The following is a 16,484-nucleotide window of genomic DNA, read 5'->3' as shown; positions in this document are numbered from 1 at the left end:
CTCTATTTCCCCAGTTACATCATTCCATAAGCTATGCAGGTAAGGATAGGGTTATTTATTGATAATGTGATCAGTTAATCATTAATGAAACCACTATAGAAAGCATTTTATTGTCTAAGAAATTGTGAGGAGGTTAAGAAATATGAGTGATAAAAACAGTCTCATAACCCAAAGAGTTATGTGGTGGGGTTATAGATGTGTGCCCACACCTGACTTTCTATTTTGTGTTCAACTTTTAGATTGTATTTTAATTACATTTCTCCCTTCCCTTTCCTACCTCTAAACACTTTCATATACCCCTCCCTTTCTCCTTCAAGTTCATGGTCTCTTTTTGTTATTACGTGCTTATACGTGTTTGTGTCTGCACATATACCTAAATATAATCTGTTCAATCCATAAACTGTTACTTGTATGTATTTTTCACACCTAACTTCTACATGGGTCTGGGTATTGAACACAGATCATCACTTTACTGACTGAGTCAACTCCTTAGCCCCAGAAAGAATCTGTGAATTGGTTGGCAGTGGCTAGAGAAGTCACAGGTCCAAAGGGAAGGAAGGCTGTCTCGGGAGTCCAACACCCTGGGGCTGTCCTTGGAGGGCTAACTGTAGGGTTAGTGAGGTCCAGCGTCTGCTCTGCTACAGGGCTAGCTCTGCTGTGAGAGGCAGGATGGGTGCTGGACACAGCCAGAGCTGGCTGGGGGCTCCCTGGGACTGCAAGGAGACTGGGGCCATCAGGTTCTTAGGCTCTTGGATACCAGGCACTGCTGGTTGCCTCAGAAAGGCTGAGAATGGACTGGGGGCCTGCAGGCTATATCAAGCCCCGGGCCAAGGGGGAAAAGATGTAGATCTGGCCCCACAGGCAGAATCCTTGCCTTGTTGGAGGTGGGCTTGGGCTTGGGAGTGAGCTTGAGCTTGGCTTGGTGGTAATTGTGGCTGGGAGCATAGAAAGGCCTTCTACAGGAGATTAGACAACAGCTCTATAAGTGAAGGTCAGTTCATGGTTTTAAGACATTTATTGTCATGGCAGAAAGTGGATGAAATTGTACCCCCTTTCTCATGGTGGGTCTGAGATTAAATACCTTTTGCAGGGAGTAGTGTCTGGGAAAGGAAGCTTATTGACTAAGCTTCCAGGCCTTTAGGTACCTCATTAAAATGGAGATCTGTCTTGAGCCCTTGACCACAGGTTACATCTTTTACCTGTGGAGGGGCTTGGGGTGTTTCCCTTATGTGACTGATGGCCACAAGTCTATGGAGGGCTTTGGCTAGTGACAGGGACCTGATGCCTGGGAATCAGGTGAAGTGCCTACTGTTCCTTCAGGGTCACCAGGGTTTCTAACCTTAGTTCAACCAGGAATCAGGCTGTCTTTCACGGTCCCACAGCTAATGTCAGAATGTGGGCACTCGAAATTTTCATCATAGCAATGTCATTAATCTTGGAAGTGTCTATCAGAGCATGCATGAGGAGAACTCTAACACAGACAGGAACTAGACCTCGATTATGAAGGAATGAAAGTTGAAACACTATTTGAACCAGATAACCACAATCATTCTAATTCCCTGAACCCAATGGAAATATTCTAGTAATGGCACTTCAGATGCTCAGGATGAACCAGCAAGCAAGTGGGACCTTATGGTGTGAGAGCCATTTAGCTCTTCATAAACCCAAAATAGGGACTTCTGAAAGTTTGATTAGAGGACATAGCATAAGCTCAGAGGCCCTCCCTGTCTTCCTCCTCTATCCTCCAGGTGTTTCATTGCCCATGTCCTTGTCTTTTATTGACTCTTTTATAAAGTCCTCTACTTTGGCTTGGTTAAGAAAAGCAGCCTTTAATTCAGGCTAAGAAGATAAGGGCTTTTAAGGCTCAGTCTGCTTCCTGACACAGTCTTGCGATTGCCTTCCTTTGTCAGAGCTCTCACAGGTTTGTCATCACTAGCTCTAGTGATATTGTCTTAAGAAGCCAGGATGACCTTTATGTTCTGTCAGATTGTGTGTGTGTGTGTGTGTGTGTGTGTGTGTGTGTGTGTGTGTGTGTGTGTACACATACACATTCACATTGTGTGGTCTTGTTTGTGGAGGCCAGAGGTTAACATCTGGTGTCATTCCTGAGGCACTTTCCACTTACTTTTCTGAGACAGAGTCTCTCACTGCTCTGAGACTCACAGGTCAGGTTGACTGACTAGTGAGCCACAAGCATCCTCTTGTCTCTGTTTCCCCCAGGGCTGTGTTTATAAGTGTGCACCAACATGCTTAGTGATTTTAGGTGAACGAAGGTCCAGGCCCTAGTCTCATACAGATCCAGCACACCTAGAACTTCAGGGACAAGCCCTCTTTTTTGGTCCTTGGGTTTATTTTATTTTTGATTTTGAAAACGGTTCTTCCCCTTGATCCTTCTAGGGATGGGTTGACAAGCAGCTCTGAGGATGAGGGGCTTCTGAAATGGTCCTTGATGCTTCGGTTGAAATAATTGTTTCTATACTTGTGTCCTGCTATGTCTTATTTATTTTCTGCTCTATTTTCTCCTCTTTTCTTTTATGCCTGTCTCAAAATGATAGCTTGTTCGTCTCTGTGCCATATCTGGCTACTGATTAGTAAGATGATGCTGTACTTGGCTAAGACGGGGAAGAGTGCTGGCGTTAATACAGAAAATGTCAACAGGTTTTGTTCAAACAATACTACGTCTGTGTCCATGTGTGGGAATGTGTACATGAGCACAGGTGTCCATCAAGGACCCAAGAAGGCACAAGAGTCTATGGAACTGGAAATACAGGTAGGTGGGACCTGCTTTGTGTGTGTTAGGAATCAAACCTGGGTCCTTTGCAAGAGCAGAAATTGCCATTAACTGCTGAGCCATCTCTCCACACCCCTCATTTCCAATTTCAACATATACTTTTGAAAACTCCTTTCACCACTCCACACCATTAGAACAGAGCTATTGACGTTAGGACCAGTGGTTCTGAAGCACTGGGTAGAAGGGCCAGCTCGTACCTGTCATGGTTCACTACTATCTTGTCTGCAGTCATTGGCTCTCTAATGAAATCATGACTCTCAAGTGACCAACCAGAGATCCTTCCTGGGATTTTTCTTCTGTTTTCTCTTAATATATATAGAAAGGGGAAGGATAGTTTTTCTTTCCTCTTGTAGTACACACTGAAGGAATGTGGCTATAAATCAAACTGTTATGTACTATAATTTATGAATGGGGACTCTAAAAGAATTAGGCTAAAATGCACCTTTATGGTGAGAGAGTGGGTATGATGCTATTTGAATGCTGGATTTAGGCTTTTCTAGGCCTATTTTTTATATATATATATATATATAATATATATATATATGAAATCATAAGTCGTAATTGCTAAAGTAATTCCTTATGTTTAAGCATGAATATAACTTCAGTGAGTGAGTTTAAAGTATTTCCTTTTATTTGTTTCATTATTTTGGAACTGAGTGTCTTTAATGGAGCTTGTCATACAATAAGCAGTCAATTAATATTTTATATTGTTTCCATGTATTGATTGATAAAAATGCTTCAATTTATGAAATTTTTATGCATATAACATATTTTCTTCATATTCACAGCCATTATTCTTCCAGTCAACATTTCAGTGAATATTTGCAAGTCAAGAAACAGAGAAAATCAGAAAATGAATATCATTCCAGTATTTCGATGGGATTTTTAGGAGAAAACTATCTGAAAACTGTCACCAATGATCTGGTGAGATTTGAAGTTCGTTTGAGGAGTCCTGGTCGAGATACATAAGTTGCTATTTTGTATAGTTTTTAATCTTGATATTTAACACCAAGGAAAATGTATAAAATAAAAACAACCAGTGTTATGGAAATGAAACCCACAAACTAGCAGGTGGGCTGAGAACAGAAGGCTAGAAGACACTCTAGAAACTTCTAGAACATTCCTTGTGGATCAGTGGAATCTCTCTCTCTCCAGGTGGTGGAGGTAACCAGTGAGGTTTATGGTAATAACCTCACTGCTTTGCTTTCTTATTTTAGCAGCACCTAGATTGCTTCACACTGCCGATTAGCTTTGCATCTTGTGAACTTAATATAGATTTATGGAATACATGCGTTATTTCCTGTCATGCTTATTTCAGTCAATATACATTTACAGAATTTGTCTAAATTGATGCAAATTTCTTTAGGCTTTATTTCTTTGGTGCATTTTATCAACATAGCATATTTTGCTACTAACAAGTCTTTGCTCTGGTTTAGGACATAATACCATATGCTAATATGGAAATATTATCTATGTCTTAACATGTCTATGAGTGTGTATTTTCTTTTTGCTGTTTACTTGACTGTGAATTGGTGAGTCATAGTATCTGCCTATTTTGCACTTCAGCTAGTAATGCATTTTTTAAAATTTATTTTTATTTTTAAAAATTATTTAAATGTCGGTGTGTTTACACCTGTATTTGTAAGTGCATAAGGAAGTACACTGACTGTGGAGGTCAAAGAGTTGGAGTGACAGGTAGTTGGGAGCTTCTGTGAGCTTGTGTGTGTGTGTGTGTGTGTGTGTGTGTGTGTGTTGAGAACTGAACTCTCGTTCTCTGAAAGAGCAACATGTTGAGCCATCTCTCCAGCTCTTCAGTTGATGATGCTTTACATGGTCACCAGTGCTAGACTTATTTTATTCAATTTGATGGGTGTTTGTGGTTATATATTGCTAGTGGGTTTGCTTGATTGCTAGGTAGTTGATGTTAATTGGTTTATTAATGTTACATGGTGGTTTCTTGGAATTCAAACAGACAGTCAATGGTGGTGGCAGGGATGATGAAATACTTAGGACATCTGAGAGGTAAACAAAAGATCACAAGTTTGGGAGAGCAGAAACTTGACAAATTCTCTGAGCTTCTCCCCAGGAATACAAAATGCTGTAAACAACTACTAGGGGAGGAGACCATGACCAGCCAGGTTATATGGAGATTCTGGAAGAGTTAGCATCCTGATCCCTGTGCAAAGAGATCCAGGCTTACAGTTTTTGATAGCCTTCACTTGTATTGGGGTGGACTTTTTAGTGATACAGCTCTTTGGAGTCATAGCTACTCCTTGTAAGTCACCCTCACTCATGGTCCTGATAGGCCACAGGGAAAATTCATTGGTTCACCAAGCTGCACTTTGGTTTAGTCTTTACTTTGGCTTGTTGCAGGTTCCCTTTCTGAAGTGAGTAAAGATGCGTGTTGTATCTACCCAAGAAAAGTTTGTCATGCAACAATCGACTCCTTGGATTTTTGAATTTTGTAAAATTGAGCCAGTTGAATCTTCAAGTCATGATTTTTCTTGGTTTCTCTCTCTCTTTTTTTTAATGACTACTTACTGCTGTGTGCACCCTGGGGACAGGCCCAGTGACTCATTGAACGGCTAAAACAGTTGTCACTCCTCTGCTTGTTTTCTGTGTCTTCTACTTTACCAAGTAGAAGGTCATCATTGCCTCACTGTCAAGTACAGACAAATTGTTCATGCATACAATACCTTTGGCACTTAGAATGAACCAATCTCTGAAACAGCAGAATATTTTTTCTATGTTTAATTACTTAGAATCACTTGCTCATGATTAAAGGAGAGAAATCCATCACGTAGAATCATACCAGGGGAAAATCCCAGAGAAAGGGAAGAGGGTGCACAGTCAGGAATGAGATCGTGAGGTTGCAGATAGAAGAGATTAGAATGGATTGACAATATTTCTCACAGATGTGTTCTCCTTTTATGCTCTGACTTTTGCAGAAGTTGTGACTAGCAGAGACTTTGTTATTGAGAAATATCTTGGAATAAATGAGTCATTAATCTTTGACCAAATTCTTTTAAAGATTAATTTTCACTTTTAGTTTGTGTGTGTGTGTGTGTGTGTGTGTGTGTGTGTGTGTGTGTGTGTGCAGGTATACATACATATCATGCAAATATGCATGCTTGCAGGTGGAGGCCACATGTCTACCTTGGCTATTATTTCTCAAGGTGCCTCCACCTTATTCTCTGAGATGGGGTCTCTCACTGATTGGCACTCACTGAGTAGACTGGGCAGGTTGGCCCGATCAACATCAGAATCATGAGCACAAACCACCCTCCCCTACTTTTTAATGTAGGTTCTGGGGATCAAACTCAGGTCTTCATACTCACACACGAGCTGAACCCTTTCCCCATATTTTGGACCAAACTTCTATGACAGATCCTCCAACTTATTCCATTAGATCAAAGTATTGGTTGTCTTGCTCCAGAAACTGAATTAAGAGAGGAAATTAAAGTCAGGTCCCTCTGATTATAAGTCATGATCAGAAGTCCCTGAGGCTTCTGCCTTTGTCATCTAACATCCTTGCATTTCTTCCCCTTGAAAACAAGCTCTTATATTTCTTGTGCCCATTCTGTCACATCTTGAAAGTCCTGCCAAATTTATCCTGCATAAGGACTTACTGTTAATGCTTAATAGAAAATATTACACAGAGTCATATTTTTGCATTTTAACAGCATTTTTGGAAATACAAAGCTTTAATCTAAAGTGATTACTTTTTTATGTGTATAGGAGTATAGAGAACCATCATTCACATACTTGCTAATGCCCAGAGACTCGGGACAAAAGCCATTAAAAGTAATGAGCTATTCCATTGACAGGCAAGAATTTCTTCGTATAACTGTATTCTGGTTTGCCTTGCTATATAGGTTTGCCCTTGTCTTTAACCAGATGCAAATCAGTAGCATATTGCCTTGGCACTTGTGTATCTGGGCAACGAGTGACTTTGCTTTTCTTCCCAATTAGCTACCTCTCTAATCAATTTAATCCATCTCTGACAGCAAGCCATATTTTCCCACCTTGTTGATGACCATGTCATGTGGAACAGAGTCAGAAGCCTTCCTGAAGTCAAAATATATTATGTCTGTCCCCTCCTCCCTGCATGCAAGGCCTGCTGCTCTGTGAGAGGAGGCGAGTGAATGGGCCTAACATGATTTGTTGGTCACAAAGTCAAGTTGCTTATTACCCATCAGTCTGAGCCCTTCCATGTGGCTGTAAATTGATTAGGCATCTCGATCTTGTGGTTAATGCACTTTTTGTCATTGTTTAGAATCTAGGACACTCCACAGCAATCCCGGGGTGCTGTGAGGATGCATTTACCACCACTCTCCTGAAACAGAGTACACTTGTGCACATGGTTCAGAAGGACTCAAAAAGGAAAGTCGACACACCAGCAATGTCTGAAACATGTTACTGATATCCTATATTTGGTATGAAAAGAAAAAGTGAAGCAATGGTTGGGAAGATGTTCAATCAGTAAAGTACTTACTGCACAAGCATGAGGACCTAAATTCCATTCCAGAAGCCATAGGGAAAACAAAGAAGAGCAGAGCTTGTCATCTCAGTGCTGGGGTTGGGGGTGCTGGTACAGAAACAGGGATAACCCTGGAGCATATCGGGCAGCCAGTGTAGTCAAGTCGTCGAACTTCAAGTTTGGTGAGAGACTCTGCCTCAGAAACTGATGAGCACTAAACACAGACACTTGACATTGACAACTGTTCCACACATCCATGCACACATGTGCACATACATCCCCATGTTTACACACACACACACACACACACACACACACACACACGCATGCGCGTGCACCCCCCCCCCCACACACACAGTATTCTTGAAAAAGTTTTGCTATCTTCAAACAAAAGAAACAATTTCAAGATAAGATTTTGTTGTGATGCAACTTGGCTCATGGTGTAATCCCTTTCCTGAGGGGAAAGTGTTAAAACAGATCTGGAAACTTTATAGTTTTATTTCCACAAAGACAAAATTCATCTGCGTGATGTATACTGCTGAAATCTAAGCACGCTGTCCCATCACATAATTGCACGCAAGTGTCCATGAAGAAAGAATGCTGATCAATAATTGATTTTCTCTCATTTAAATTTTTTATTCTCTGTTGGTCAGAATGCATACCAGAGAGAGTAAAGACCTTTTTAAGCCCTCCACTTATTTGAAGTATGTGATGGATGGATAAAAGCAAGTATCTCCCGAACATAGTTCTCTTTCTCCCACCCTGCTTCAGCTCCCTGGCCCTCTCATCCCTCATCCCATGCAAAGAACACAGAGCTTTGGTTTTTGAAGTACATTAAAGACAACAACTACAAAGGAAGATCAAGCTTGAGTTAATAAAGGGATGTGGACCAGGGGATAAACTGGCTACAGGAAGCATGTTTTATTTTCTGAGTCTCATTCACTCATTCATTCATTTATTCATTCATGCATTCATTGAGGATCTTGAAGTAGTCTAGACATGTCAAACTTCAGAGGTCTTTTCACTTGATATTTCGTGTGTGTGTGTGTGTGTGTGTGTGTGTGTGTTAGGGTATGTGCATGTTCATATGTGTATGCAGGTCATGTGTACATGTATTCTTGTGGATGCTAGAAATCAACCTTGTGGCTTGTTTCCCAGGAGCTGTCTACCTTGTTTTTTGAGAAAATTTCACTGTGACCCATGAAAAGCTATCTAAATTTTTCTGCAAGCCTCAGGAATCCATCTGCATCTTCCTTCCTATGCTGAGATTATGGAGAGGCTCTGCCATGCATTGTTACATTGGTTATAAGGCTTGAACTCATATTCTTATGTGTGTGTGATAAACACTTTACTGACTGAACAGTTTTCCCAGTTCTTGATTGTTTATTTTAGAACTCCTAAGAAGTGGTTGTCTCCTCTGAAGGCCCTAGAAGACTTCCTCTGTGCATAGAACATAGAGTTTCTCTTGTTGGACAAATTCAACTCTACAAATTCTTCTAGTTGTACTGAGTGTAATCTATTGGTGTTCATGAAGCCCGAGCTTGCCTTCAGTGGCTCTGCAAGGCACAGGGCTGGGGAGATGGCTCAATGGGTAAAGTGTCTGCTGTATGAACATGAAAGCCTGAGTTTGGATCACCAGCACCTATTATAAACCACATGCAGTGTGCTTGTAATGCCAGTGCTGAGCAGGGAAAGGCAGAAGGAGCCTTAGGGGTACATGGCCAGTCAGCTCAACAAACTCAGTGAGCTTCAGGTTCAGTGTGAACCTCTGCCTCAAAAAATAAGATAGAAAATGAGAGAAGAAGAAAACTTCTGTTGTCCTCTAGCCTCTAGATGCCCATGCAGACACATACATTAGTATCCACATGCACTAATATGCATTAGGAAAATGAGTATGTAAACACACACACACACACACACACACACACACACACACACACACACACACACAAGGAAACAAAAACAAAACCAAGACAGGAAATTTAAAAGTGGTTTTACAGTGTAAGCTTCAGACTCACCTGGAAACCAGTTAAGAATACAATGTTTAGGTTTCATTCCAAGTAGAAATCTGGGGTGAGATTCAGCAGTGTGTGTCTGAACATTACCCCAGATAGCTCTGAAGCAATCTCAACTGGAGCATCCACACTTCGTCTATTCCTTCTTCTGTGGGCTTCTAGAGCATATAAAATGAGTATGCAAACAAACTCAATAATCTATTCCATTAAATCTATCTTAAGTCAAGTGTACTAATGTCAATTTGATAAGCAGCAAGAATGATTGATCAGATCAAAGACCATTGAAAAAGAACAAATGATTTTGTCATTTTTACACGTGACAGTTAATTGGATTATGATTAGCATTGTGAGTAACTGTCACTATAGGACAAAATCCATCAAGAAAACTTACGGCAAGAAAATGTTAGATCTCTCTTCCCTTCCCTTCCTTTCCCTTCCCTTCCTTCCTTTCCCCCTCCCCTCCCGGTATCTTCCCCTCCTCCTTCCTTCCCTTCTCTTTACTTCCTCACTCCTTCCCTTCTCTTCCTCCCCTCTCCTCCTTTCCTCTTCCCTCCTTTCCTCTTCCTTTCAGTCTTTTTCACCTCCTTTCCCTCACCTGCATTGCCTCCTTACAATTAATATTTATTATTTAGTTTTAAACACTGGAACAAACCTGTCTGCAGTGTTCTCATATCTAATCAAGAACATAAAACTGCCAGGTGTGATGGTGTGTACTTTTAATCTCAGGCAGAGACAGGTAGATCTCAGTGAGATTGGCCTAGCCTGGTCTACATAGAAGTTCCATGCCAGCCAGGCTACATGGGGAGACCCTACCTAAAACAAACAAAAACAAACAAACACCTAAAACCAAACCAAACCAATCAACCAAATACCACAATCAACAGCATTAAAGACAAGAAAGAAAGAAGAAAAGAAAAAAAACAGGTAATAGTAAGTGACTATTGGAAACTTCTGACATTGACACTCACCTACTCAACAGTGAGCAGATTTAGAGAAGACCAGTGTGCTATCCTCACAGAATTACAGGCTCAAGTGGGCTGTTGCCAGTCAGATGCTAGAAGCACAATCTCTCTACTTTCCTGATTGTCCAGCTGTTTTCAATCACATCTGGCTGCCACTCTTTTCATTCGTTGAGTCTTCTCTCGTTACCATGGAAGCCACAGACATAGAGTAACACCATGTGGAACTGTCAGGGTGGAGCAGTTTATGGTCCTGATTGTGGCTTGCCACACTACAGTAACAAGGGAAAACTTTATACACTGAAATGAGACCCTAAAAGACACAAAAACACTTGAAACACTTTGTTTTACCTGCCATTTGCTCACTCACATATTCATCCAGGTTCAGTAATGGATTTAATTGACATTTCTTTTTGGAGTCTATTACTTGAGAGATTTTGGGTATTTGGTGTCACACAGCATCAAAGGCCCCTATGTAAACATCAATAAAATATGTTTTGGGTTGGGCCTCTATCTCAGTTGGTAGAGTACTTGCCTAGCTTACTTAAAGCCTGGGTTTAGTTTCTCAGCAGCACATGAACTCGGAGAGGTGGTGTATGCTTATAATCTCAGCACCCAAGAAGTAAAGGCAGGAGGATCAGTAAGGCATGACCTACCTTGGCTACATTTGAAGTTTGACAGTAGCCTTGCATATGTGAGACCTTGTCTCAAAATGAGAAGGAAGGAAGGGAGGAAGGAAGGGAGGGAGGGAGGGAGGGAGGAAGGGAGGGAGGGAGGGAGGGAGGGAGGGAGGAAGGAAGGAAGGAAGGAAAGAGAAAGAAGGAAGAAGGAAGACAGGAGAAAGAGAGAATTTCATACAATTTGAAAATTTTGCCATGGTATATGGTACATGGTAGTGGTACATCCCTTTCATTTATTGCTCTGAGGAGGCAGATCTCAGTGAATCCAAGGCCAGCCCGGTTCCAGAGGCAGAGAGAGTTCCAGAGTTTCTGGCCAGGCACTTACATGGTGACTTGTCTCAAAAACAAACACAGGACCAGCATAATGTGGAAATAAATATTTATTGCTGAATCTGTGTGGGTAAGGATGGAGGAGGTAAGCCTCCTTCCCTGAAGGAGCAGAGAAAACAGGGAGAGCTGTGGAAATCCAACAAAACAATCAGTGGTGCCGTTGGAACTACAAAGTTCCCAAGGATAAGGTGGGGATAAAGGAGGTAGTTTTCAGCCTACCTAGCACAAGCAAACCCCTCCAGTTTGGGGGGACCAGAGGGGCATTTGGGGGCATTGAAGTAGAGGTGATTACTGTCTAACATTAAAGTTTAGCCGCCTCAAGTATCTTTCAATTGTGGCATTTAAACATTACACACCTGGAGTTTTTGAACTTTAAGTGTTGTAAAAAAAGTAAATTCACTGTTAATGGAGGCATTTCTGTGAGTAGGGGGTTGTTATAATGTCTCCCAGGCCTCTTTCCAGACAGAGTTCTGGGCTTTCAATAATTTTGTGTCAGTAAAATGAGCAGCAAACCCAATTATTGAGCTGGTACAGCAACGGGAAGCTATAAGTTCAGGGTAAGAAATGGAGCTGATACCAAAACTCTTAACTAAGTTATCTCCCAGTTTCAACTCTGTGATTTTAACCATCTATGGTGTGTGTGTGTGTGTGTGTGTGTGTGTGTGTGTGTGTGTGTGTGTTGTGCATAGTTGGATAAACATGTACTTATTTGCCCACACTTGTGGAGGTCAGAGGTCAATCAACCTCAACCAATGCTCCTTAAGCACACACTACCTGATTTTGTTGCGACATTGTCTCCCTTTGGCCTATAACTCACCAAGTAGACCAGGCTACCCAGCTATCAAGGCTCAGAGATCCACTGTCTCAGGCTTTCTAGCACTGCATTGCAAATGTGTGTTACCATGTCCTGACATTTACACAGATTCTAGGGATTAATTTCAGGTCCTCATGCTTGTGTGGCAACACTCTACTATGTGTAGTCTCTCCCCAGCTTCTTTTTCAGTTTTGAATTAGATCCATGCTGACATATTAAGGTAAGTGAAGGATATAGGGAGTCAGGAAGCAAAGCAGGTGAAGGAAACAGATGCGGATTTGTACTTCTATGCTAAGTTGGGGAAGGCATGCTTATATAAAGGTAATTATACCTATACAGGAAGATAATAATAACATAGCATTGAAAGCCAATATAGGATAGAATATCAGGCCAATCCCTAATATGATTTTAAAAGGAGGACCTAGGTAAGGAAATGGCCAACCAATAATCAGTCCAACTTGAGACCCATCCCATGGACCAGTGCCAATCCCTGACATTATTAATGATACTCTGTTATGCTTACAGAAAGGAGTCTAGCTAGCATGACTGTCTTCTGAGAGATTCCACCCAGCAGCTAACTCAGACAGATGCAGATGCTCAGACGCAAACAGTGAATTAAGCTTGGGGATCCTTATGAAGAATACAGGGAATTCAGCCTGGAATTCCAGCCCTGAAGATTGCAGCCCCGAAGGGGATAGGAACTCCACAGGAAGACCAACAGAGTCAACTAACCTGGATCCTCGGGGGTCTCAGAGACTGAAAACACCAAACCAAGGCGCATACATGGGCTGGACTGAGACCTCTTTGAACATAGGCAGATGTTCATCTTTGTCTTCATGTGGGTCCTGAACAACTGGAGCAAGGGTTATGCCTAGACCCATTGCCTGTCCATGAAATATGTTCTTTAGCAGGGCTACCTTCTTTGACCTCAGGGAGAGAGAATGCACCTAGTCTCACAGATACTTGATGTACCAGGGTGGAGCGAAACCTAAGAGGCCCTCACCAGCTCAGAGGAGAAGGGGTGTGTGTGTGTGTGTGTGTGTGAGAGAGAGAGAGAGAGAGAGAGAGAGAGAGAGAGAGAGAGAGAGAGAGAGTGAGAGAGCGCTTACCTAAGAACAGTATCAATGGATAAAGAAAATTTGACCCATGTACTTGTACAAACATGTATAATATGTATATACATATCATGAAATATTATTCAACCTCAAAGAGAAGGAAATTCTATCTGCTTTAATTACATAGATGAATCTGGAAAGACATTAATGAGATCAAACCCAGCACAAAAATATAAACACCTAAAGGCCTCACCTGTATGTTAGGACTCTAAAATCTGCTATAGCTAAAAATAGAGAGCAAAATCACCACTGGAATTTTTCTGTAACAATAGCATGAATACTTGAAATATCTTTATACTTTACATCTGAATTCAAATTACACATCTGACCACTGAGTACTTTTAGTGGAGATTGAGTGAAAACAGGTAGATGCTGGTCAACTGGCAATTTGGAAAGGAATATAGTTTATTGATCTACTGTATAACATGGTGACTGTAGTTAACAATGTATACCATATCTTAAAATTGTTAAAGGTGTAAACTTAAAATAATCACACTGTGAAAATGATGAGTACATGGGGTATTGAATGTTACTACCTTTTACAGTTGATGTATCCATCCCCATTGTATATTATAACAAGACAAGAAAGGACACTGGCCCACTTGAACATGTGCCTCTGTCAGGCCTTGCTCTTTCCCCATTCCCTCTGATTTGTTAAAAACCATTAGATTACATTCCCAAGCCTGGCCACCAAGCTTTATTACCTCATTTGGCCACTTCTTCCTCCTGAGGCTGAGTACCAAGGTCCAGCTCTTGAAGTTCAGCAATCAAAAGCCCCATTTGGCTCAACTAATTAACATGTCCAATCAAAATTAACCATCTCAACCTAACCTGGGATTTCCCACTTTACCCTTATAAACCTGCATTTGCCTATGGTCCAGGTCTGTCTGCTTTCTATCGAGAAGCAGTGGTTTGTTCTTCTAGGACAAGTACCCCTTAACTTTCTCCGTTTCCCATTTTATCCCCTGTCTCTTGACTCCTTCCCCTTTTTCCTCTTCCTCTACCTCCTGTCTTTATCTCTTAACCCTGCTTTCTCTCCCTCTTGAGCAGTCAAGTAACACTTCTTGTGCTGAGAACTTGGTCTTGTGGTATTTTGTGCCTACTTCAAGGTTTTCTACAGATATCCCATAGTATCAGTAAATAAGTATTAGTTCAATTAAATAGTAAGGGGAGACTAAGAAGATACTTGCTTTGTAAAGTCTTTTAAGGTAGTCTTCAATTTACAAAGCACAATCTCAGCCACACAACACAGGGTAGAACCCTTCATCGGGACCTTAGCTTTGGTTTGGAAGTTGAGTGTTCAGTATTTCTCAAGAGTTCCCAAGAAACAAGTCATGAGGAGAATACCGGGATTCTCAGGGCTATAGCTTTTATCAAGTTGACACAAACCCAGGCATACCTAGGAAGAGGGATGCTCAACTGAGAAACTGTGTTCATAGAATTGGCCTATACACATATTTTGTGGGTATTTTTCACTGTGGAATGATATGGTAGTATCTAGACCACTGCCAACCTTAGACAGGTCATTCCCAGCTCTATAAGAAAGGTAACTGAAAAGCCAAGGAAATCAAGTCAGTAAGCAACTTCCTCCAAGGCCTGTACCTCAGTTCCTGCCTCAACATTCCTGACTTGAGATCCTGCCTTGTCTTCTCTAGATGATGAAATGTATCCCGTAAACCAAAAACATCCCAAGTAGGTTTTAGTCAATGGTTTATCATAGAAATAGAAACAAAACTAGAACGTTTGGCAAGCAATTTTGTTACTGCTCTGGTTCCTATAAGAAACCTCTGACTTGCTAGTAGCTCTTGTTTCTGAGGCCAACAATCTACCCCTAGCTGGGTTTGGTAGTATGAGGTCTCATCTGAAAAATCAATGTCCATTGGGTCTCCTGTTAGGAAATTTGATTTGGCATATGTCTCCTAAATTTTCAATGGCACCACCTAGCCAGATAATGGAATCAACATTGCCAGAATGTTCCCGAAAACTACTGCACAGGTGTGAGTATCCACAAAGATGGATTTACAAATTTGGGGTCAGTCTTTATGAATTGGAACCACTGGGCAGGTCAACGGCAGGTAATAAAGTGAAGGTGCCTGCTGAGAACTGGAGCAGGTCTGGGAGTAACCTGGAAATTGCACATGCTGAGTCTTTCATGGGTCCTGGGATCTTAGTGGGAGTCACAGCAGGGTGGTTAGTGGACATTGCTGCTTCTTGCTGTGTCTGTGACTTCAGGTTAAGCTGACTGTGAAAACCATAAACTTCTATTTGACAGAAGAATCATTTGTTATGACTTCTCTGGAGTGATGTTTCTCAAATGGATTGAAAAATGACCAAGTACAAATTACACTGTAATTCTTACATAGCGTGCACATGTGTGCATACACACACACACACACACACGGGGAGAGAGAGAGAGAGAGAGAGAGAGAGAGAGAGAGAGAGAGAGAGAGAGAGAGAGAGGAGAGAACACACATAATGCAGTCAAGTAAGATTTCAAGAAACAATATTTACTGTTACAACATAAAATGTACTATTGTACTATTTGGACTGGGGAGATGTATCAATGGATAACATAGCTATTACTCAGGGAAGAGGACTGAGTTCAGATGCTCCCACTCATGTAAATGTCAAGGACAGTCGCATGTGTCTGTAATCCAGCACTAGAGATAGAGATAGAAAGATTTCTGGAGCTCATTGGCCAGCTTGGCCAGCTAATTGATGATCTTTGGTTTTAGAGAGAAAGCCTGTTTCAAAATGAAGGTATAGTAAAGGAGGACATCTGATTTGAGCTTTTGGCCTTCACATACTTGTACATGTACACATGTGCATGCACATGTATACCTGCACATGTACATCTGCATATGTACATCTGAACATGTACTCCTACACATGTATGCTTGACCATGTACTTCTACACATGTACACATTCATGTATACACCTTCATTTGTACCCTGCACATGTATACCTGCATATGTGCATACAAACATGTATATCTGCATATGTACTCCTGCACATGTACACCTTCATGTGTACTCCTGCACATGTACTGAAACAGAAACAAAACAATTGACAATTAAATGATAACAGAAAAATGCAAAGTGATATTATATTTTATGCCTTCTTTTCTATTTTAGACATTTCTAAAGCATTCCATTTTGTTATAGTAGTAAAGGACAAAAGTGTAATATTCTTATATTTTTGGTTGTGACCCTAGCTTTTTTGACAGTCATCTCTCCAGCCCAGATTTGTATGTCCAAATTTCAGTTACTCTTCTCAAATACATCCATGTTAATGGTTTA

At 41.2% G+C, this 16,484-nt stretch overlaps 1 long non-coding RNA gene across 4 annotated transcripts in view; it reads left to right on the top strand.

Moving 5' to 3' along the window:
• Nucleotides 1-13,684, top strand: part of LOC120096236 (uncharacterized) — a 29,862-nt gene extending 16,178 nt beyond the window's left edge. The window contains exons 5-7 of one of the 4 annotated variants that reach the window (XR_015636342.1): nt 2,556-2,770; nt 3,580-3,715; nt 12,595-13,684. This is a non-coding gene — a long non-coding RNA (uncharacterized LOC120096236). Of the gene's footprint in view, nt 1-2,555; nt 2,771-3,579; nt 4,088-12,594 lie in introns of those variants that run through there. The other 3 variants (XR_015636339.1, XR_015636341.1, XR_015636340.1) reach the window with 3 other exon arrangements.
• Nucleotides 13,685-16,484: the final 2,800 nt, after the last annotated feature.

The sequence above is a fragment of the Rattus norvegicus genome, chromosome 13 (assembly GCF_021556685.1).
Source record: "Rattus norvegicus strain SHRSP/BbbUtx chromosome 13, alternate assembly SHRSP_T2T, whole genome shotgun sequence".
In the NCBI taxonomy this organism is placed as follows: Eukaryota; Metazoa; Chordata; class Mammalia; order Rodentia; family Muridae; genus Rattus; species Rattus norvegicus.
Note: the sequence above shows the minus strand (reverse complement) of the source record. Positions and strands in the feature narration are given on the sequence as shown.